At 33.0% G+C, this 24,391-nt stretch overlaps 1 protein-coding gene and 1 long non-coding RNA gene across 2 annotated transcripts in view; one reads left to right on the top strand and one right to left on the bottom strand.

Moving 5' to 3' along the window:
* LOC143229444 (protein qui-1-like) overlaps positions 1 to 24,015 on the bottom strand; it is a 147,726-nt gene extending 123,711 nt beyond the window's left edge. The window contains exon 1 of the mRNA XM_076461781.1: positions 23,861 to 24,015. The gene's annotated coding sequence lies outside the window, so the exon portion shown is untranslated. The remainder of the gene's footprint in view (positions 1 to 23,860) is intronic.
* LOC143228091 (uncharacterized) lies at positions 1,516 to 2,497 on the top strand. Its single transcript, XR_013015185.1, has 2 exons — positions 1,516 to 1,749; positions 2,203 to 2,497. It is a non-coding gene; the product is annotated as an uncharacterized LOC143228091 (long non-coding RNA).
* Positions 24,016 to 24,391: the final 376 nt, after the last annotated feature.

The following is a 24,391-nucleotide window of genomic DNA, read 5'->3' as shown; positions in this document are numbered from 1 at the left end:
GAAAAAAATATGCATTTTGCGTTGTCAGACTCAACCACTTATTTGAGTAGAGCTTCGAAAGATAAAAATGAGAAAAGGGAAAATAAAAATAAAAAACGTTTTTAGCATTTAATAGGGAAAATATGAACATTATGAAATTAGCCTAAATACCAGCTAGTCAAAAGTTAAAACCATACTAAAACGAAACGTTAATCGGTAAACACATAAAGAAATTTAGTTATTTGTGTTCAAGCATTAGCGTTGTCAACATCTCTCACTAACATCTTCTGTGTTACATTGGGTAAAAGCACAGAACAGATGTTAAAATATACGCCATAATGGAACTGACAACTATTTACCTACAATCTGCCTATTTCCAAAAGAACGAGGAATTTTACGAACAAACAGATGGTCTAGCTATGGAATCGCCACTCTCTCTGATCCTACCAGACATTTTAATGGAAGACTTTGAAGAAACAGCCATTTCATCCGCACCTATAAAAACCAAGTTTCTACAGACGTTATGTCAACGACACCTTCGTTATTTGGCCCCACTGCCATGAAATTTACCAGCCTTCTTAGAACATCTCAATTCCGCAGACAAGAAGAGTCCATGGAAATAGAGGAACAAAACAGCCAACCGTTTCTCGATACGCTCATTATCAAACAAGCAAGACAAATCACCACAACTATACAGAAAACTCACTCACACGAACAGATATTTAGTCCTATCACCTAATATTGATAAAACGTGGTATAATCCGATGCCTAAACAAGAGAGCAGAAAACATTTGCGATAAAACATTCATCGAAGCAGAAGGCTGAAACATAGTAGACAGTTTTAAACAGAACGGTTACACCTCCTCCTTCATCAAAAACTCCTTGAAGAACCCACGACAGAAAGAAAATATCAGAAAGTTACGACCACTACCACCATCTACCTTCCACACCTGCAAATTTCAGTGAAGAAACTCAAGCGCATAGCCAAGAAATAATTCAACATAGAAGTTTGGTGGAAATCTTAAAATACCTTAAGGTCCATTCTGGTAAAAAACAAACAGTGACCTACCAAAGAGAATCTCAAAAACGTCATCTATGATTTCCGTGTTCCTGCAACGATACATACATTGGAGAAACAGGAAGAAAACTCACGACAAGAGTGAAAGAATATAAAAATAGTAGAAGACTCGTGAAAACACAAATTTCAGCCATTGCAGCGAACTCTACGTCAACTGTACACAGAATAAACTGGGAGAAAACTAGAATCATCGACACAGACAAATTCTGGAAGGCAAGAAAAATCAAAGAATCACTTTATATTAACACTATTCAATCTTCACTAAACAAAGATTCCGAATTAGAGGTGAGTACCTGTGGCTATCGTTGGTTGAATTTACAGGAAATCTTTCCTCCAATCAGAAACAGTAATAATCCAACCAATCATAACACGCTCTCCACAATCCACCAGGATACTATAGAGGTTTTGCGTGTGACGTCACTCTTGGCCTAGTTACTGCTGACCGCCATGATGGGTGGCACGCTCGGTATGTTTATATTCCAACACAAGGGTGATTTATAGTCAAAAGTGCGCGATGGTACACTCGTGTTGTGCATTTAACTGTTCAAATCGACATTGACTGGTGGAAAATGTGTCATACTACAGATTTCCTAAAGATTCCGATCGAAGAAGACGATGGATTGCAGCTGTCAATAGGAAAAACTGGACACCCACAGAGCACACCAGACTTTGTAGTAAACATTTTGTGTCAGGTATGTATAATTCATCTATAGCCAGGCTGAATAAATTGAAACTTACATGCATGATATATGTATAGCAGAACACACTGCAGCACCAGTCAAAGAAATTTTTTTGCACACTTTTCTTTTACTTTTAAATACCTGAATAGTAAATTTACTGAAGGAACAATATCATTTATGATGAATAGGTTATATAGCCATTTGTACATTAAAACAAAATGTTAATATCTCTTAAAGGACCAATTTAAGTGATTCATCAGAAAACCACAACTGGTACAAGATTAAAAAGTGTGCAAATAATTACTTTGTTGGCTGTACATTCAGTTATTAAACAATGTTCAGCATATTCAATTATATATATATATATTCAGTTAAAAGTGTACAGTGTATCTGTTATATATATAAATATTATCTGATGATGCTTGTAGATCTATATCTTAACTAAATTATTGTACTCTGTTTCAGGGACGAAGAGTGATGATCCCTTATCATCTGACTATGTACCTTCCATATTTCATTTTACACGTTCTCACCTGAAGAGAAGGGAAGCTGCTGAATTGTGTAAATATGAAAACAGGAAAAAAGTGACCAAAAGGAGAAAAGAACAACAAAAGAGACATGAAGCTGCTGCTGGGCTGCTTGACCTTGCTTTCATAGAATCTGCTGGCACTGCTGCCACTGATAGCAGCTGTACTGATTCTGCTGATGAACTTGAAGTTACATGTGATAATTTTGACTTGTGTACATCACAATATACAACTGAGACATAAATCAAAAATTAAGTTTTGAAACAGCCTAGACAATTAGGTGTCTTAATATCAGTATACAAACATGTATAGAAGTGCTCCTAGGCTAGAGCTTTGACAACAGTCAGTACACATGTAGTACAATAATATTGAACCATTTATTAAAATGGAGGCCCTACTTTACTTCAGTATCTAGTCTTCGTCTAAAATGTAGCTAAATCTATCATACAGAGTACATGATACATGTATGTAATATAACATGATGTACAAACCTTTGCTGTAATGATGACTTTATCCGACGTTGCCCTGGTTATCTGGACATTCTGTACAAATCCTGCCACAAAGCACTTGTACGCATCAAGGCTTTTGTAACCTTTTAGACTTTCATTTGTATAGGTGGAAGTCCTGTTTATCAAATATATATAAATGTCACCATATGTAATATTTGGCAGATCTACTTCGGCAACAGTCTGACTCTGAGCAACGTTGTCTTGGCTGGATATTACTGGCGTAAATACATGTGGCGTGAGCATATACGGGTCTCCTACACCCAGTTCCTTCACCTTTTCCTCATACCTGGACTTTTCAGCACCTGTCAGGTGTGCTACAAGTGATGAAAAGACAGCGGCAGCCATTTACATGTGAATAGTACTGAATAAAGCAGTTGTTAACCAGTTCAGTCATGCGGGACAGTTGTCACCCAATATGGCGGTATGTTTATAAACCTCGTTGTAGTCACGTGACATTAATAGGTTCACGCAAAACCTCTATAAAAGATCTACAACATCTTATACACACATTAATCAACAAATAACTCAAGAAAATACATAATCACAGATAAGGTATATTCATGTTTATATTTATTTGTATTTCTTTTTCAGATGCGGGTATAGGACAGATAAAACTTTCGGCGCCTGTCCTGTGAAAGTGGGTTTTCTCGGGACACTCCCGTTTTCCCCCCCACATCCAAATCGCAGGCATTGGATCTTTAGATCCCAGCCAAGGCAACACTATTGCCCAGCCCCGAATCGGGTCGTTTTACGTTGATATCTGCTTGTCGAGCTCTGACCTGGCTCACTTCTCTGGTGCTACCTTTGTTTCGCTTCCCTCTTTCTCACCCATTAATTTTATAATGCCCCATCGCACTTCATCACCTTAAACAAGTAACAATTAAATACAGGCAAAATTCTAAGCACAGTTAAATAATTTTTGACGTGAGGGGACGAAGAGGAACCACAACGTTCCTGATCACCCCTGTTGGGGAGAGAATTCTTGAGACTTCACTCTCTCACACTAAACCCCTGCCAAGTTCGTTTGCGTTTATATACACACATTGCGTATATTTGAGTATTCTGGTCTCCAAATGAAGGCGTGGGTTCGTATTCCACTTCTGACTATAATATTTATAAAAAAAATTACTTCAACTAGCTACTAAATTTTATAAAAAAGCAGTAAACCATAACCGACTAACAACCCAGTTCACCGATTTATCAGCTACCCCCTCCTCTTGGCAAATGCACATTTCACTCTTCAATACACTTAACCCAATTTAGTAATGATTTTTTTATGTCTAATTATCCTTTCTGTTTACAGCTCAAGCACTAATCAGATATGTCATTCGGCATCTGGCTAGTGAAGGTGGGTCTTTCTCGGGGTGCTCGTGTTTTCCTCCCACATCTAAGTTACGGGGTATTAGGATTTTTAGATCCCCACTTTTTTATTTTTAGTTGTACATTTAACCTCTCGCGGACAACTCACAGACCTTTGTCACCAGCCATCTGCGCAAATTCGTATATTTAACCTTTTTTAGGTTGCGCTAATAATCACTTGCCCACCATGAAATACAATTTCGCAAGTAGAGCGAAGAGAAGGACTCTTCTGAGCGCCATCGATTGCTTTGCTTTTCTCCCTGAGGCGAAAAGTGTTAAATCGGAATTTCTGTCACGCTTTTTAGTTTTGGTTTTTACACACACTGACCGGAAGACGACAGTCGAAAGACTTTCGAAACGTCTCCACAACAGGCAGTTGCCGCCCATTCTACAAAGTTTCATCATTATTGGAAGGTTGTGGATGTAGGATACAAACTGAGATTTAATGGAGTAGTTGATTTAACACTTTACTGGAGGATTATAGAATGGTTTATGTAAAATACAAATTGAAACTTAGTGAAGTGGCTCATGTAGGACATTAATGAAGGTTTATAGAATAGTTGATGTAGGACATAAACTGAACTTTGATGAGCTTTTTATTCTCATGTTTAACTTAAGTATTATCAACATTTTGTCTAGACGTTGGTGTATAACATATTCTTAGTTTTGCCTTTCGACGTCACTATATAAAGAGATGTCGATGTACAAGGTATCACCAACTTCGTGTATATTGTTGATGGTTTAGGTATTATCAACTTATTATTATCACTTCGACATGCAGAATATCATTAGATCCTTACTGTTGATATGTTGATTTGTAGGATAATACCAACTTTTTGATGCAAAGAGTATTACTAACGTCTGGTGAGATATTGGAGTTTAAACTATTGTCAGTTTCTTGTTATGACATTGATGCTTTAAGTAATATTAATCTCTTATTGTCAACATGATGTCCAGGATATTATAATTATGTTGAAGGTAATGTTGATATATAAAGTAGTATCAAAGTTTTACTCATAACTTAAGTTGAACGTGAAGAATTTTACCGAGTTGATTAAGAAGATGCTCGGCGTGGCCATGTGGTTAGAGCGCTCAACTTGAAATCAAAGGGTCGATTCCTCTATCCGATCAAATATGTTTGCCCTTTCAGCCGTGAGGGTGTTATAGTTTGACTGGTCAATCTCACTATTTGTTCGTAAAAGAAAAGCCCAAAAGTTGGCTGTGGGTAGTGATCATTAGATGTCTTCCCTCTAGTCATAAATTGCTAAATTAGGAAGGGTTGGAGCAAACAGAAATAGCTCTCGTGTAGCTTTTCGCAAAATTCAAAACAAGTATAACAATACCAATGGTTAGCTTGAGTTTTACCTTTTTGAAAAACAAACTAATAAAATCATTTGAGTTCTACAAAAATATAAAAAAACACTGCAATTAAAGTAAAATGAGTTTAGAAACTCAATAATGCAAACTGAGAAGTAAATCCACTAACATGAAAGAAATGAAATGTTAAATATCAACACAACTCTCTGTATTAGATGATTGAGTGTGGTCATTGTTTTGCTTAGCACGTAATTTTCGCAGGGAAATTATGGAAATGGAAAAACAATTTAAACAGAATGTTTTGTTAAAATGTATATGATTTATTTATTTTTCTCTGATTACTCTCCTTTTATAACCCGGTTACACCGTATGGTTGAGTAAAATAATCAGAAGAACTGGTTCATCAATGAATTGTAAGTTCAGTTAAGTTTCTTAGTATCTTGCTTTGTTTGATCTTTGAGCATTTTAACACTTACAGTTCTCCAAAGATGGACTTTACCAATATTTATACAATAGACTCTGTCCCCAGAAATAATATTGTAACGTTACTGAACAATTGCTGAGAAAACGCATGTGCAGAGAAAGTGACGTAAAAATGAGAAAATAATTTTCTTATCTACAGAGTTGTTAAACCAGCCTTATACGAGTAATTTTGTACCACCTGAGGCTTAGGACAAGTCAGAAATTCTCGGTATCACTATTCGTCATATAATATTTGCTTATTCAAGTGATAAAGTTCCTTATAGTCCAAATATCCAGTTGTTTTCTCTGCGCTTTATCATGTCTGTCTGTTGCATATTTCATGATGTTTTCTTAGAGTTTACGCAGCACCGATTGGAGTGACTAATATACGAGTAAAGACACAAAAATCAACGAGTTGTGGCATAATGAAAGATAAAATTTTTATTTATTGATTGTAGTCGACTAGCTTCGGTCTTGTGTTTTTCTAGTCTTAAAATGTTTTAGTACACGTGTCTGAAAGAAATTGGAGTGTGATAACTTCAAAAATTTCAAGTTTTAAAGTTTTTATTGTAAAAAAAAACAAAATTAGAAAAACAAACAAACAGAAAAGTAACACAAACCAAATGTGTTATCATATCGATTATTATGATTTTTTTTTTTCCATTTTGAAACCACACAAACATTACTGTCAACATTTTTTGATTTAATATCTGGTCATATTTTGACTATTTTGAATTATTTTAATATAACATTTTTAAAATAAGTTAAAACATTAGAGAAATTAAAATAATAAACAATATTGTCGTACTATATAATTTTCTTCCTTGAAATAACGATTCAAGGATATCATATCCTATATTTAAATGTTTAAATAATGTATCCAGGAGACAATAAGTTAAAGATAGGTGATTAGGGCGCTCGACTTGTAATACAAAGCTTAAAAATGGTTATTATAAATAGTTATTACAAATAACGATTTATATACAAAAGTTTTAGAAACTTACAAACAATATTTAGTCTTCTATCTGGTTTGAAACTGAATACTTCATCGACGGAGCGATTTAATTTTATATTGATATGCAGCTACTATTCAATTGACGGGAAAACTAGCTAGCTGCTTAATTGAGCACACGTAAGTTTTCATTGAAGTTAAACGGTTTGTAATGTTAGATATTTATAAAAGTTCGAAGTTAAATATCTGTAATTTTCCGTGTAGTAAATGTTTATCACAGTTACAGCTTCCAAGGTTTATAGTATACTTACTACTGCAAACCAACAACATAAACAGTTTCTTGGAACGTCGATTTATAAACCTGAGGTAAGGTTCTCGAAATCTCAGTTGGCAACAATATTTTAAAACTACTGGGCTATTCTTTTACAAACGAATAGTGGGATTGACCGTCACATTATAACGCCCCACGGCTAAAAGGGCGGGCATGTTTGACGCGACGGGGATGCGAACTCTCGATCGTTGGATTACGAGTCGCACGCCTTAACCCACCTGGCCATGCCGGGCTATACAAGAATACTTTAATGAGGTGAATACATATAGCGTTTCTGGTGTTTGTCTTGGAATAACTGTCTGCTCAATGCAGTTTAATAGTTTGCAAAATCGTTTAGTATCTTGCCTTCATCTCTGGATTACTCAACGCCCACGTTTCTCCTGCGAGATGACAATCTTTTGCAGCACTTGTGCATGTGACTTATATATCGATTGATATTTCCTCAGTTAAAACATTCTGAAGCCTGCTTTTTGCAAGTTGTTTTGAAATTAATTAGTATTGTCAATGTAATATTACTTGGATATTTGTGAAGAAGAAACATTTGATGACGAAGCAACAATTACAATATACAAATGACATTACATGGCAAGAAAGACGTAAATACCTTGATTATTTTTCCTTTATTTGGTGACAGGTGTCACTATATTTATTATTTGGAGCTTATCTGGTGAATGTTGTATAGTTGCCTTTGTTTCGTGTTTTTACGTCACAAGTTGTTGAGTTGTTGTGAGGAACTGGCTGAACCAATGTTGATAAAGTTTGGTTCATAAAGATATAGTTTAGGAAATTAATTAATATTCGGATGAACAGTTTGAGCTTGGTATAGACATTTCAGTTTTTTACTACGTGAAATGAGCCTAAGGAAAGTGAAGTTTAATGATGCGTGTAGCAGAGGTACTTCAGAAAAACGGATTGTGTGTTACAGCCAGTTCAATTTTCTCCTTTAGTGGTGAGTTTGTATTTACCTACGTAATTCTGATCGCCTGTATTCAGTACAGCTGTATTGTAAATGATACACAGCTACATTATCTTCTTGTCGCCACCGAAATAAACTCCGAGCGTGGTGCGAAACCTTTTAATTGTAATACAAAAGTTGTGGGAAAATAATCATATTATTTTCGATTTAAAGCGTATAAATCTCCATTATATTTATCACTGAGGGTTATGCCACTTAATTCACGAGAAGTTTATTTATGATATGAATCAACACACTTGAAATCCCAAGAAACCTTTTTCGTAAAATTTAGAATCATTCATTACCCAGTGAATTAAGTGGTACCCTAGAGAAATATAAAGTTGTGAAAGAGGTCTTCTGTCACATATATCATGATTTTACCAGAAAAAATAATTTCTTTGGATTAATCACGCTGTTCTTTTCAAAAATGAAATAATTAAACATACTCAAGTATATATTCAGGAGCAGAATGTTCCTGGGAAAGATTTTGGTTTGTTTGGAAGTTGGCGTAAAGTAACACGAGGGATAACTACGCTATCCGTCCCTAGTCATCACCACCCACCTCCAACTCTTGGGCTACTCTTTTACCAATGAATAGTGGGACTGACCATCACTTTATAACGTTCTCACGGCTGAATTGACGAGCATGTTTGGTGTGACAGGAATTCGAGCTCACGACCCTCAGATTACGAGTCGAGCGCTCTAACCACCTGGCCATGCCGGGTCTTGTTGGTATTTAGTTTAACATAACTGTAGACGCCCATATGGCTTATACATTGCCATTTGTATATTAACTACAAGTGGTATTCATAAGAAATATAATGCGCCGAAGTCAGAAAGGGCAAACCTGTTTGGTGGAACGAAAGATTCTAACTCACGACCCACAGATTTCTAGTCATGGCTGAAAAAGGAAATTTAAATTTATTTATTTATTTCGTTTGTGTATTACTAGTTTTATACGGAATAGTTTTGTTTTGAAGTGGTTTTCCCATCGTTTTTGACAGGCTGTTGCTATAGTAATCTCATATTCACACACATTGAGAGCCTACTATTAAATCAAGGAATGGATATAGCTACATTGTTCAGTACTAGTGTTACTTCTTCCCAGTAAAATGGGCTCTGTGAGAAAACCGATAATACTTTACAAGTACCGATGACACTAGAACCAATAATTCAAAATCTTTTTAGAAAAAATCACTAGGGCTTACAAGTTAGGAGAGTTTTTTTTGTTTTTGAATTTCGCGCAAACCTGCACGAGGGCTATCTGCCCTAGCTGTCCCTAATTATCAGTGTACGATTAGAGGCTCGCTTTCTCTCTCTCATTGTTTGGGTATTTGTGTGCCCAGGAGGGTCAGGTGCACTTCACCTCTTTCCTTTACTTTATTTATCTCAACTGTTTAATGTATGGAAAAATATTACATGAGGGCCCGAGAACTCCCACTTACTCAGGCCCTTATTAGAGCAATGTCCATGTACCATCCACCAATACATTTGGTGCGAATATACTATTTCTCTTTAAAGTTTCATAATAAATTACATTTTCACTAAAAGAAATTTACTAAAAAACATTTACATAAACTACCCTTTTAATGTTTATTAGCGAGTTTCTCACTAATGCAATGATTAGTTTCTCGATGGCTTTTTTAAAAAAATATTTATTTATTCTTTTTAAACTCATGTATAAGTTAACAGGAGAGAGGTGTTTAGACCTATCTTCATCATGCAAGTAGTACCTGTCAAGTTCGCATATCAGTTCGTTTTTTTTCTCTAATATTTATCAAATTAATTAATTGTACTATGTAGGAGTATATCTGCTATTATTGGTATGTTCGAATATTTATGCATAAACTTTGATGAGGTAACCTGGGTACCTTATATGCCGTTGTGAGTATTTTATTTCATACTTTATGTAGTTTGGTTTCCAGTAGTTTGCTTGCATTAATCCAATCTGGAGCTGCATAGTCAATTACAGGTTTTATGTATGTTTTGTATATTTTTAGAATATTGTCAGTTGATGTTCCACTGTTTTTATCAGCATAGTTTGTTCTTCGCCAGACTTTAGTTTTAATATTATTTAGATGGTTTATCCATGTTACTTCCGAACCATAAGTTAATCTTAAAAAAATGTGCGGATGTGGCAGTCTGAAGAAGTGTTTCATTCTTATAAATCTCTGGTTGTATTTTTTTGTGTTTCGTTAACTTTGTAAATATCGCTAGTTGGGTTTTTGCTTGATTCTATATTTTTGACAATATTCGCATATTCTGTCTAATTGTGGTTGTATATTTGTCGCTGCTATTGCTGGTGTTGGGGCACTTTTCCAGACTGCCACATCGTCTGCGAACTGTGATGAATATCGGTGATTCGGATCTTTGAGTGGCATATTGTTCGCATACATGATGAGTATAGGGCTAACTACCCCTTCTTGAGGGACGCCAGCTTCTAGAGTAGTGAACTCCGAAAATATTCCCTCAACGCTTACTCTACTTTTCCTGTTTTCCAGAATGATAGAGAGCCAGCGAATAATTCCTCGTGGTAGTCCCATTTCATTCTTGCGAAATCGGAGACCATTTTGCCATACAATATCGAATGCTTTCTCAATGTCGAACAAACAAGCGACAGTACATTCTCTATTGTTAAAGCTGTCCATTATTGTTTCAGTTAGTCTAACTAAGTGATCTGTTGTTTGTCTAAATCTCTGAATCCGTTTTGTTCATTAAGCACTGTTGATGTTATCTCCATGAATGTGAAGACTCTATCTATTACTAATTGTACGTTCAAGAATTTTGCCTACACAGCTGGTCAAACTGGTCAGGCTGGTTGGTCGGTAACTGTTTGGTTTATTGGTTGGCTTTCCTTCTTTGTGGAACATAAGTATGTTTGCGTGTTTCCAAGAAACTTGGTTGTAACCAGAGTAAAGTGACAAATCATAGATTGCTATTAAGTGGTTAAGTAATTTCAGAGTGCCTTTTTAAATGAGGATGGCTTGTATGTCATCAACTCCTGAGGGTTTGTTTTTTTGTATTTTTTACTGCTAGTTTAAGTTCTTGTACTGTGTTTTTTTAATTTACAATATGTCATTGTAGTCTTTTGTGGTATTAGTGTTTCTATTGTTTATGTTAACTGGGAAAATTAGTTTATATAATTTTGTGTTATTTCTAACATGATTGTTTACTTTGTTGTGAAAATAACTGTTCATGTCTGAGTTGCTGTCTGTTTTTTTATTTAGTTGAGAGCAGAAATTATCTCATTTTTCTTATTTAACAATTTAATTTCTGCTCTGATTATGTTTCTTATACTAGTAATTTGTGTTTTAAATTATTTATATCTTGTTGCCATTAACTGTCTTCTTAATTGTCTTCGTTGTTTGATCAGTGTTATCAGTTGTTTGTTTGGTTTCCATATACTGTTTATATTTTTCTGTTGTTGTTTTGGTATTGTTTCATTGGCTGCTATTTGAAGGCACTCCGTGATTATTTGACTGTAATTGTCAATTTCTGATTGGTTTTTGGTTGTGTGCTTAATATTGTTTGGTAACATGTTATCTAGTTCTTTTTTTGGTATTTTTTGTTAATTTGCTTTTTTATAATCAAATTTATCTTTTCTGTAGGTTGAGAGTTAACTTGTGATTATTTCACAAACACATTAGACCTGATGTCTTATGTTGGTCGCTAGTTTCTTTTATACCTATTTCATAAAGTCAGTATCGAAATATTTAAATTATTTTTTTTCTTAAATCAGAAACAACAATTTACGACACCCAAAAATTTTTGGATTAATCACATTACACTTATGTAAGAAATAACTGTTTTAAGATTTTATTTAAATTTAGGCTAATTTTTATGTACGCCATATTTATATCTCTGTAACATGGTAACTATAATGGTATTTACATAAGCTGTATTGAAGCTTCATATTGTCAGTATCGTGAGGTTAGTAACAAATGTAACGGTAAATATATCCCCTCCTGTGATTCCAAATATACAGGGATGTAAGTATTGGATACTTTGACTAAACAGGTTACCTCAAACACGACACTGTCTTATTGTTATTAAAACACACGATACATGTTTTGAATGGACAATATTCTCTTGCCACCATGCCTGAGTTTTATCTTTTGAAGAACAAGAAATAAAACATATACTTTGTGGATCAAGAGCACTTACGCGGTTGGTAACAGCTGAGTTGGACAGATAAAAGTCAGAAGAAAGAATACCCCGCGACGTATTGTTATATTGCAAGTGAATACATCAGATGCGTAACAAAAAACTAAAAAATGAAATAAAACCTATCTATTGATAAAAATAAACATAACATGGTAGCAATGCTTTACAATATAATTTCAACTCCACGTTTATAAGAAATGCAAAGTTTTGTGTTTAGCTTAAGGCCATTTATTTCGAGCATAATAAATATATTCTATGTACTTTACATTTCTGTTTACCATCAGTTACTGTCAGAAACAATAGGATAACGCAAGTGATATACACGAAAATGCATAGGCAATTTTAAGGAAAACTACTTGGGACCCATTATATTAAATTGAAAAAATCATGTAAGTTTTTACAAAAAATTTAATTTACTATTATGTTATAGTAAAACAAAATATAAACTTAAAAACTACGTAAAATAATTATAATTTTATAGGTTCGAAATGAAAAGTAAAGTAATAGATTAGAACGTGTACTTGGTTGGTTATGAATTTTCGTACAAAGCTACATTTTAACGCCCACACAGTTGAAAGGGCTGGCATGTTTAGTTTGATTACGCCCCTCAGATCACGACTCGAGCACCTTAACCACCTGGCCATGACGGCTTGTGCGTTTAGTATAAAAAACTTAATGATCAATATATATATATATATAGTTTTATCTATTAAGTTTGTGTACATGTTGCAAAATTTCACCACAGGTATAAAAACAGTAAAAGCATGGATATAATATTTTTTTTCGTAAAATTGTTTACTATTTTCTGTCACCGTTGTAAGTTATGCGCTTAAGAAATAGAGTATATAGTGCAAATTTTGATATGATTCTTACACGGAGAGCTGGAATCAAATGATTCTGTGATAACTTGCCAAACACATTTACTTACCTAATCTCCAGAACATAAAGGTTTAGTATTCAGAAATTGAAGAAAATGTTTATTTTTTTGGAAGGGGGATTATAGTCATTAGAAATAAAATAAAAAACTGAACGTATGGAGATTAGCCATTAAATCTCGTGTCTTTTTATTGCCGCCTGATGATATGCGAATGATGTACGATTACTACTTATTTATATTATAATACTCATGGATTGTTGTTGAATTAAGCACAAAGCTACACAAGGGACTATCTGAGCTCTGCCCCCTACGGGTATTGAAAGCTGGGTTTTAGCATTGGAAGTCCGCAGACATACCGCTCAGCCACTGGGGAGCGATATTCATGAATATTTGCTACTATTAAGAAAACAACACATGACGTTTTACGTACAAAATACACATAAAACTACTGCGCTATCTACTACATAAAAGATGAAAATGAAATTATTAAAAAAATGAAAAACTTCTTATTATAATTTTATTACTTAAAGCTATAGTTATAGATATTTAACAATTATTTTTCTTACGATGAAGAAAATATGATTTAATATTTAATTCACAGTTTTATGCTTGAAAATTATGTGAAGATTAATATGTGTAGAATATGAGAAAAACAGAGTGATGCAACACATTGTATGAAGTTGATGTAGCTTCATATAATGTGTTACTACGTGTTTTGCTTTCAAATTACATAAGGACAAACTGCACGAGCAAGGGATCAAAGAAGCGGTTGAAACTAAGAGATCTGTATAAAAATCTATAAACTATGTTTCAGCTTGTTGTTTTAGGTCGTCTTGAGTCGTAAATATATGTATATATTCTGAAAAGTATAATCCATGTAGTTTTTTTGAAAGAAACACAGTACGTGTAATTGTAATTTTTCATATTTTGTGGCCTGATTTGAAACTTCGTATATCAGTATAGATATCAATTTTAACGTATATTTACACAACACTAGCTTATAAAGTAAAACTGCAATACTTTTACACACGTCTCTATCATAAAGTGTAAGATTTTCTCTCAAGTTTACTTTTTGATAAGAATTAAACATAACTTACCATTTCATTATAAATTAGTAATTTCCATGCAAATCAATGGTGACACCAATTTTTTAATGAAGTGCGAAGTAATAATATTTTCAAACACACCCAAACATAGATCACTATAGAAAAGATAGATATATAAAATGAGGCAACAACCTTATTCCAGAAATGTTTGAAAAGTCTCACTTGCAGCTACTGGCTTTGGCGGGGATTTTATATAAGTAATGATAAAAGGATATTTATAGAGATGAAAACAACATTTAATATGTATAACGTGTATTCTGTCTCATTTATAAAACTGTTTGTGAAGTTTGTGAAAAGACACAGAAACCAATTACTGTTACGAATATCAAGCAATAGTTTTTATTAGGGATTTCTTTGAAGATTAAACAATAAGCTTTCAAAGGGGCTGCATGAAAAATAATCACTAATATTTCAGAATAATATTAAATAACAAGCTTTAACAAGGTTTTAAAATTATATTATGTGCATTCTTTAGACTGAAGTAATTTATCATTGCTCAACTTAAATGCAATTTAAACGTTTTATCCTCACCTTTAAACAGTTATATCTCATTGTACAGAAGTGATCTATTCCAAGAATAAGTTCTAAGAGCAATTGCAAGTTTAGCTACGATTATAACATTTTAATAAGGCATCTCTCTGTAACAAGAATGTATGTTTTTCATTGAGTTTAAAGGTTAAGATATAGTAAATGGCAAATGACACAGAGATAATATATTTAATTCTAGCTGGGTGTTTTTCTAGGTCGTTGTAAATAAACTGAACAAAGAATTAATCGTGTCTTTACGAGACAGACATACGTAACAGAAATTCCAAAAGAATTAAAACATAAGCTGCTAAAAATGTAAATATTGAAATAATATAATGATAATCTAGTGTTAAGATAGCGTAAACAACAATAAATAATCGAATGATTGTATTTCTTTGGAACATTAAAAAACAATACTACAATTAAATTATTATTTTGGTTGTAATAGCAAATACGATACAGTATTACTGTATTACAAGTTACAGCCTTTACAATAAGGAAAAATATTATTTTGAACAGATACAACATTTCAATTTCCGGTGCGATTATTCTCAAGTATTTCTAGTGGTGAAAGTTCAATTCTCTATGTAATTCCTTGTAGTTTGTTTCAAACGTTTTATTTGAGTTTTTTCTATAAAACGTTTGATTTTTCTGCTGAGCTAAAGGTTCAGTTTTAATTTTAGGAAAGTTTGCGTCAAGTTGCCTTGTTTACATGTTTTTAGAAAGGCTAAAACTTATATTCATATTCTTCAATAGCAGTTGGTTCAGTTCGAGAATGATTATATCAGTTCTAAATATTTTTTGCATACTGTAAAAGCTCTACCTTTTAATAAAATAATACTTTAAATCAGAAAGTAGTCCCAACACGAGACTATTAATAACGTACATTAATGATTATATACTTCTCGTAATATTAAAATGGAATAAACAAGCAATGCAATTAATTAATGATTGTACATTTCAGCGTAAGAACGGAAATATTAATATCATTTTTAAAATTATTGTCAGTTGAGAATTTTTAAAAGAGAACTGACTATTTTCCACTGCATGGAATGGCTAATTACTATTATGCTTATTAAAGAGAAGCCAGCCCTATATATGTAATCATTATTTGTTTAAAATCAATAATCGAGTGTATAAGATAATAATTATCCATGAAGGATTAGTTTGTTTCTAATGGATCTCTATAATTATTTTATTTTTTTAACTTTATTTTAGATACGAGCTCAGGAAATTTTTATTTTCCTTTTTGAATTTCGCGCAAGAGGGCTATCTGCGCTAACCGTTCCTAATTTAGCAGTGTAAGACTAAAGGAAATGCAGCTAGCCAACTCTTGGGCTATTCTTTTACTAATGGATAGTGGGATTGACCGTCACATTATAACGCCCTCAACGGCTGAAAGAGCGAGCATGTTTAATGCGACCGGGATTTGAACCCGCAATCCTCGGATTACGAGTCGAACGCCTTAACACGCTTAGCCATGCCGGGCCCCTCAGGAATGGCTTCTGGTTACTTTCCCTAGATGTAAATGAACTATTGTCATGTAAATGTAAGTTTATATATAGTATACTCTCAAATATACACATAATACACATATGTATAATATTATAAATGAACGTTCAGTCAATTATGACTGTTGTTTAATATTCTCATTGTATCTTTGTGGGAAAGCAAATACTTTTTCTATTCTTCTACCACATTCGCGCGATACGTTTCAGATAAATGCCGTGAGGTGAGGAAAAGACAAAACATCTTTTCTACCATCTATCTATCTATAAACTAATCTCGTGCTACTGTGGAAACAGAAAGGGGATCTCAAACTATCAACAAGTTGCATAGATTTGTTTTATGACCTCTGGTGTGCTGTTGATGAAATTAATACCACTGTTTTTTTTTTACATTTAAGTGCTTTATCTGGGTAAAGTATTTAAAGGATTTACTGTTATACATTTATTTTAATATCTGCGTTTATTTCAGTTCGATGCATGTGATGTATATTGTTAAATGTATAGTGGGCAAATCCCGCCTGTTCTTTAAATTTGTAGAAGATTCTTGAGCCAAAGAATCAAGGGTGTGATTTCCAGCATTGTTGCCAATTGTACGTTCTAAAACCTCGTCTAAAAGTTTCTAAAGCGACGAGCCAAAAGACAGCAAATAATATTGTTGCTTGCTGCAGTCAATAAACTACAAGCCTCGGAAGCTATAATTGCGATTAACGCATAGTAATCGGTAAACTACAGAATATGACTAGAAGCGTTTATATATTTCGAACATTATAAATCGTTCAGCTTCAGTAAATTAACTTTGGATGATAGTATTTCTATGTGGACATTAAATATCTTCATCGGTAAAATGCGAGTTTATAAGCGACGTGAGGCCAGCAAAGCTAGCTAGCTTAAGCGAGGTGTAATAACATCAACTCGGAAGTAATTCATCGTTATGGACGTGAACGTCGGTAAAACATTCAGTTCTAGACCAGCTAGAAGACTCAGTATAATTTGCAAAATTCTTGTATATGTACTAATGTTCGCAATAATTATTTAGAATAGTCGTTATTATAAATTGTGTTGTTGTTTGTATACTAATATGTATTTGTGTTAAGAAAATAATGTGTGTATTAATCTTATTGGAAAATATCATAAATTTGGTATATATCGAAATTCAAACAACTTCTAAACTAAAATTTCCGGCTACGTGAAATCGTAGAACGTAGGGTATGTAACATAATAAATCGGAGACTGGTCCGAGATAAATTATAATATATAACAAGTATATCACACACTTTTCATGAATCAGCCAATAGATAAAGCGTCATCCCTTATTTCAAAATGATATTATTGTAATGTCTTTAGTGATGACTTATTGAGTTTTAACGCGCTTAGATACTCAATTTTGTGTAAACAATTTGAAAAAATTCAAAGGAAGATTATATGTATACATATACACATACGCTGACTTATTTCAGTTCAAGATTTGCTTTAGTAAAATGGTTGCTTGTCGCAGTATTTATTGATACTGTTACTTTCTTTTTTCTTGATCATTTTAAGAAACATGTTCGTCTCTTGTATTTTGGCCCTCTTTTATTCGGGTTCTCTTATGTTTTCACCCATAATTAACATTTTATTAAAATTGCTCTCACCTATTGTTTTAAACTAAGGTTTTACAAGCAACCTGCCCTGATAATCCACATATTTATTAAATTATTAGCACTTTGACAATAGGATCAACGAAATGTTCCTTTTCTTCGGTCGAAATCTAATATATTGGGATTTTGTTTAAGCAATACCCTCTAGTGGAATGTAATCATGTGGATATTATCAGGTAAGTGAGCACCCTTGATTATCATTCTCGGTAAAAAAAAAACAACAAATGTTGAAAAGTTTTAAAATCATTCTTACAGTAAAAATAAAACAACAACAACAACACACAATGTCGGTGTATAACTATTGCTACGATAATAAGCATCTTTATTTGATGCTGTAGAACAAAAATATGACTTATTTGTCGTCTTGATTATCCTCAAAATTTTTCAATGCGTTTTGTAATGTACGTGAACTTGAACTTAACTCTTCTTTTCTTGTATGTGTTTCGAAACTAACTTTGTGCATACTTATTGTATTCCTTATCAATATACATTATTAGTTTTCATGTTGTATTCCTTATCAATATACATTATTAGTTTTCATGTTGTATTCCTTATCAATATACATTATTAGTTTTCATGTTGTATTCCTTATCAATATACATTATTAGTTTTCATGTTGTATTCCTTATCAATATACATTATTAGTTTTCATGTTGTATTCCTTATCAATATACATTATTAGTTTTCATGTTGTATTCCTTATCAATATACATTATTAGTTTACTGCCTTTTTCTTAACGTATTCTTTTTGAGCGAAAATGGATTTCTCAATTTCGTTATTCTATGACTCACTCCATTAAGAACTTCATACTTTAAGATGAGGTCGGATTCTTACTTCTTAATTTTGGACTCTTTATTAATATTATTCACTTTTGACTGATATAGTTTGGTTTGTTTTGAATTTCGCGCAAAGCTACACGAAGGCTACCTGCGCTAGCCTTCCCTAATTTTGCAGTATAAAACTAGAGGAAAGGCCGCTACTCATCACCACCCACCGCCAGCTGTTGGACTACTCTTTTACCAACAAATAGTGAGATTGACCGACACATTATAACGCCTCCACGGCTGAAAGAGCGAGCATGTTTGGTGTGACGGGGATTCGGATGACGAGTCGAGTATCTTATCCACCTGGCCTTGTCGGGCCGTTATTGATATAGATTAAACAAATAGGTTTTAAACGTGAACTGATTTTTTTTACCTTTTCCACTTGTGTTTAGCACTGTACAAGTTTAATTAAACGTTTAAACTTCATTAACCTCATTCATAGGTATAGATCGTTCGTAAAGCAATGTAGTTACATTACAGTCAATACAGGTGTCACTATTCTCTTTCTAATGAAATTATAAAATAATTAGATTTTCGAAAAGATGAAGAGCTTATCTAACCAAATTACATCTTTTTATCTAGAGAATACTGAATTAAAGCACGAAGGACTGGTCACTTCAAGTTTACTTCTTTACTTTGAGCTAAATTTTTGCAGCACTAGTGATAACTTTGAAGAGTTTGAATGCTAACCCTAACTTTGATGTACACTACGAAGCAATTTAAAAATGACAATAAATTACAGAGAAAGTATTTAAACTCTATAGCATTGTTCTTCGATGTACACATATATTAACAAACAAATTAATTAAGAAATTCGTTTTGTTGATTATTTTGTGATTATATATGAACTCAAGCACAACACTAGATAATTGGCTATCTGCCCACCATGGGTATCGAAATCTAATTTTAGCGGTTGGAGTCCACAGACGTTCCGCTGTTCCAATAGGGACAAATTTGATTTGAAAAATACAATAAATTATATTATTTTACATTTTTTACATAAAACGTTAAAGAAATGCATTTGTTAATATAATTAAATGTTCAAACTTCTTGAAGCATATTGGCTGTTTGATTACAAAACGTAATGGTTAACAACTAAAGACCAGATGAAGTTTAACCAGTCAGCAGCGTATGTCGACTATGTAGTTGTTCTAAATCGAATGGTGGATTAACTGCATTGATTAATTTTTAGTTTCTTTGCTAAGCAGCAAATATTGGCAATAATTTCGGATCAATGTGTGCGTGCGTGTGTTTTCTTGTAGCAAAGCCACATCGGGCTATCTGCTGAGCCAACCGAGGGGAATAGAACCCCTGATTTTAGCGTTGTAAATCCGAAGACATATCGCTGTACTATCGGGGGCATTTCGGATCAAACCCAGCTATATAAATAAATAATACTCAATAGTTAATTTAGAACAAAATGTATCTAATCTGATACATCGGTTTAATTAAGAATATTTATTGTCATTAGACAAAAGTTTAAATGATTCCACCCCGTACCTCTGTAGATATATATCACTAGAAACCGGCTTTCGATACTTTTGGTTGGCAGAGCACAAATATCCTATTGTGTACCTTTTTGCATAACTTCAAACAAACAAACAAATTAAAATTATTAGAATGCATTTATTCATCAGTTGGAGGCTCAAGCTGTTATCGATATTTTCGACCACAATTCTAATAATATCTCACGAAATCTTGTTTTTAATGGAATATAATACACTTAGGGAGTTATCCAAGAAGTGAATTTAAATGAAGTTCTCTGTCTCACTGAAGCAAAACATTGCTTTAAACATATCAAGTAGTGAATAAGTACTTTGAACGTATCTAGTAAAAACTGATTAGTTTCTTTGCTAAATAGCAAGCAAAATATTTTTATTACTAGAAAGAACGATCTTCTAAACTCAGAGTTATTAGTGAACTGGTTAGATAGAATGGCTTAATAAGATTAAGAACATTACCCTGTCATATTGTTTTTTGTAATTGAAGTTTTACTTTAGGAAGTATACATAAAGAATTTGAAAATTCTAAATAATTCATAGATCGTCTAAGTAGATTTCTGGCTGCACAATATATATATATATAAAACACCAACAGCGCCATCATTCTAGAGAAAAAAATTAAAACATTTATTGTCTTGCAATATCATATACATATTCACCATAGAACCATATTAATATATTCAATATTAAATCGTCAAGAATTTCATACTCATTAACTTCGAAATAAGAACCAATTATTATAATACGTTAGAAGTAAATTTAGAAGAATCACAGCGAATAATTACAACAATAATACGAACTGATTTAAAGTAGTTTATACACTGTAGTTTGTCCTGAATTTAAAGTTTAAATTCAATTGCTCAGAATGTACGAATAGGCACATATTGCATGAACTCAAAGACGTAATAAAGACCTCGCCAAAGAGATAGGAACGTCGTCCATACTTGCAATTTAGATAGCTTCAGATCGTAAAATTTAAATTAAGGTAACACTAATTACTGCTCTCAGCATATAGGAATTCTAGTTACTTACAGGGGTTGTAGTAACAGAGCATGCGCATGACTTTAGTGCTCTTGGATTAAGATTTTGTTGTCATGGTATTTTATGGGTGATCTACACATATATTACAAACTTTGACTAAATTTCTTCTATCCTAAAAGCTTATTACTTGATGTACGGTATTTGAAACTCCCCTCCCTCAACGGAACAGTCTACGACTGCAGCCTATTGTGTACTTTGTGCTTAATTTGAAACAAACTACTTGTAATCTCGTATTGCAGAAAGCTCTTAAATTGTGGCTAAAAATAGGATTAAATTAAGGTAAAATTACTGTTGAATTCGGTATACGACATAGAGACTTTTCAACATCATAGTTGTGTAAGATATATCTTATATGTGCTATTATATCAATAATAATAATAAAAAAAACGATCCACGTATAACTCGAAAATTAGTTTATGTTTACTAAAATTAACTTTAACTTAATTGAATTAGAATACGGCTGATTTTGCATTTTGAAACTTAAGTTAGAAAACAAATCTGACAAAATTCTGGATTACATAAGTGATATACGTTAGTTAAACATTTACACTGTTATTTTTATTTTGTATGTTAAAAGTAATAATTAATTGTATGAAAACATTCACACTACTCATTAGCGAGTAAGTAAACAAATTCACAAGAAGAAGTCATGGATTTTTCATCTAAGAATTAACAAGCAAATTGCTACTAGATGAAACTGAAACATACTTTAACCTTATGATTTTTAATTAAGAAATGCATGGAAACTGATTAAACATACATACATATATTTAAGATTAAATAGACACACAACCATAATACCTATGGTAAAATCCAAATTCTTAAGATAATATATAAAAGTGTTTACCTGTTTCATCACATAATTATATATAACTATTATATATGTAATATAAATCAGAGAGTGACCGATAAATGACATTTGTACTTAGTATTTTCAACCTGAATTCTCTATTATGTGACACATGGACTAAGCTGTCTTGTCACAACTAGAAGCTTAACTAATCAGAAGCATATGTTGATTATGCAGTTGTTATAAATCGAACAGTGGAGTAACTGTCATAGGCATATATCCCATACAGCTAAACGTGCGTGGCATTTGTTTTGCGGCACATAGTGACTCAAACCTTGTTCTTTCTGGCAGATATCCAAGCATTCTAAACACTAGGCGAAGCTCGGTTCCTCAGGCAGAAAGTTCATTTCTAATATTATTTGTGTTTTCCCTGTTATAAATTTGAAACAATACTAAAGTGAAAAAAGTGGTTCTTTGTAATGAAGAAAACCTATTACTTATATCGCCCTGGAAACCGTTTTTATAAATAATTGGAATAAAAAATCTCATCAAAGGAATTAATTTTTATCACACTCTGTATATAAAATTTAATATTTCATGTGAAGTTTTTAACTTCTATTAGAATATATATTCAGACATCCGAATAGCTAAACAAAAATATCATCACTTGTAACATTTTAAAATATTTTTTTATTCTATATTTCATACTATTTAACGACTGAGTAGAAAAAAAGTATAATATAATGATTGTATTATTCTATCACCAGTACTTAATAATTAGTTTAATATTCACCTTCCACGCAAAAATTTACTATTTTCAATTTATACTGACTGTCTGAAGTTAAATATAAAGCAACTCAATCTGTTCTTTGCCACCAGGGGTATAGAAACTCGAATTATGGTGTTCTGAGTCTGCAGACATTCCCGCTGTGTCACTGGGAGGCTTTAATTTATACACTATATTCTAAAGTAAATAACGAAAGTATTGAAGCTGGAATCAATTATAGTCTCTTCAATTAGGAGAGACGCCGAATATAGAGTGTTTGAACATTCTAATCCGAGGATTAATGGTTCATGGCCCGTTTCCACCATAACACAATCTCCAGTTTGGACAACTGTTGCACTACAAGAGTGACAATTAAATCCCATTATTCGGTCAGAGAAAAACAGCTAAAGGGTTAGCATTGACTCAACATTAGAGACAGACAGAAAATAATGAAACAAACAGTTGTGGTGATCGTTGGTTCGTAGATCTCGCATCTCAACCTGTTGGCTGTTTGATGATAAAATGTAATGTATCACAGCCCCACTTGGAAACCAATATAAAACCAGACATTCCGTATAATTAAAAATGTGTAGTTCTCGTGATGCATGATCAGCTCTGTTAAAAAAACTCCACTTGCGATTTCATTGCTCATAAAACAGTTCGTCTGGTAATGTTAATTATTCAGAACAAATTTTTTTTAACTGAAGACGAGTTACTGTGCAATCTACATGATTACATGCTTAAAATTGTTTTCATGTAATGAATAACTTGTGTATTTTTCATAAAATTGCCACTCATTAAACTACCATTATCACATTTATCTGAAAAGCTCAAATAATAAAATTATTGTTGTTGTTGTTGTTTTGAATTAAGCACAAAGCAATAAAATTATTAAGAACTAACATTCATTAAAAATTGCCCATACGTATACTTTATTCATATCTACAAACACTTTTTCTTGGCTTACCGTTCTAATGAGACAGCAACGTTGTCTTGGTTTATTCGTTAGTTCAGCCGCTTTGCGCTGGTAGCTAGCTTTAGTGGAGTTCTGCACCAGACGGTTTCTCGGAGATTCGATACTTATGTGGCTGAAACCAAGACTACTTGCTGTTTATGGTGCTGGCGCCAATCTCCCCGCGCCGCTGGGCTGCGCATAGTTCGAGTACCTGGTTAAAAACGTAGAAATGGCGCTATTTAGGATAACCTGAACGTTAGCATTGGTTCAGGTCTGAGCAGAGATGGAACAATAAAGAATGAGAGTCACAAGAAAATGATCCTGTGCGCCATAACCTTTTCCTGTGTCGTGGATCAATATACAATATGTTTAGATTCTCTCTAGAGTTTTTGAAAGTTTTAATGATTCTAAATTTGTTAAAGACGACTAACTCAGAATACAAATATTTTATTATTTTGGTAGCTCTGTTGCTCAGGATAAAAATGCTATAAATATTTTTTTACAGCTTATCACCTGCATAGTAAACAAACTCGCACAAACTTT

This window comes from Tachypleus tridentatus, chromosome 10 (assembly GCF_004210375.1).
Source record: "Tachypleus tridentatus isolate NWPU-2018 chromosome 10, ASM421037v1, whole genome shotgun sequence".
NCBI classification, from domain to species: Eukaryota; Metazoa; Arthropoda; class Merostomata; order Xiphosura; family Limulidae; genus Tachypleus; species Tachypleus tridentatus.
The sequence above is the reverse complement of the archived record's forward strand: the minus strand, read 5'-3'. Positions and strand labels throughout refer to the sequence as shown.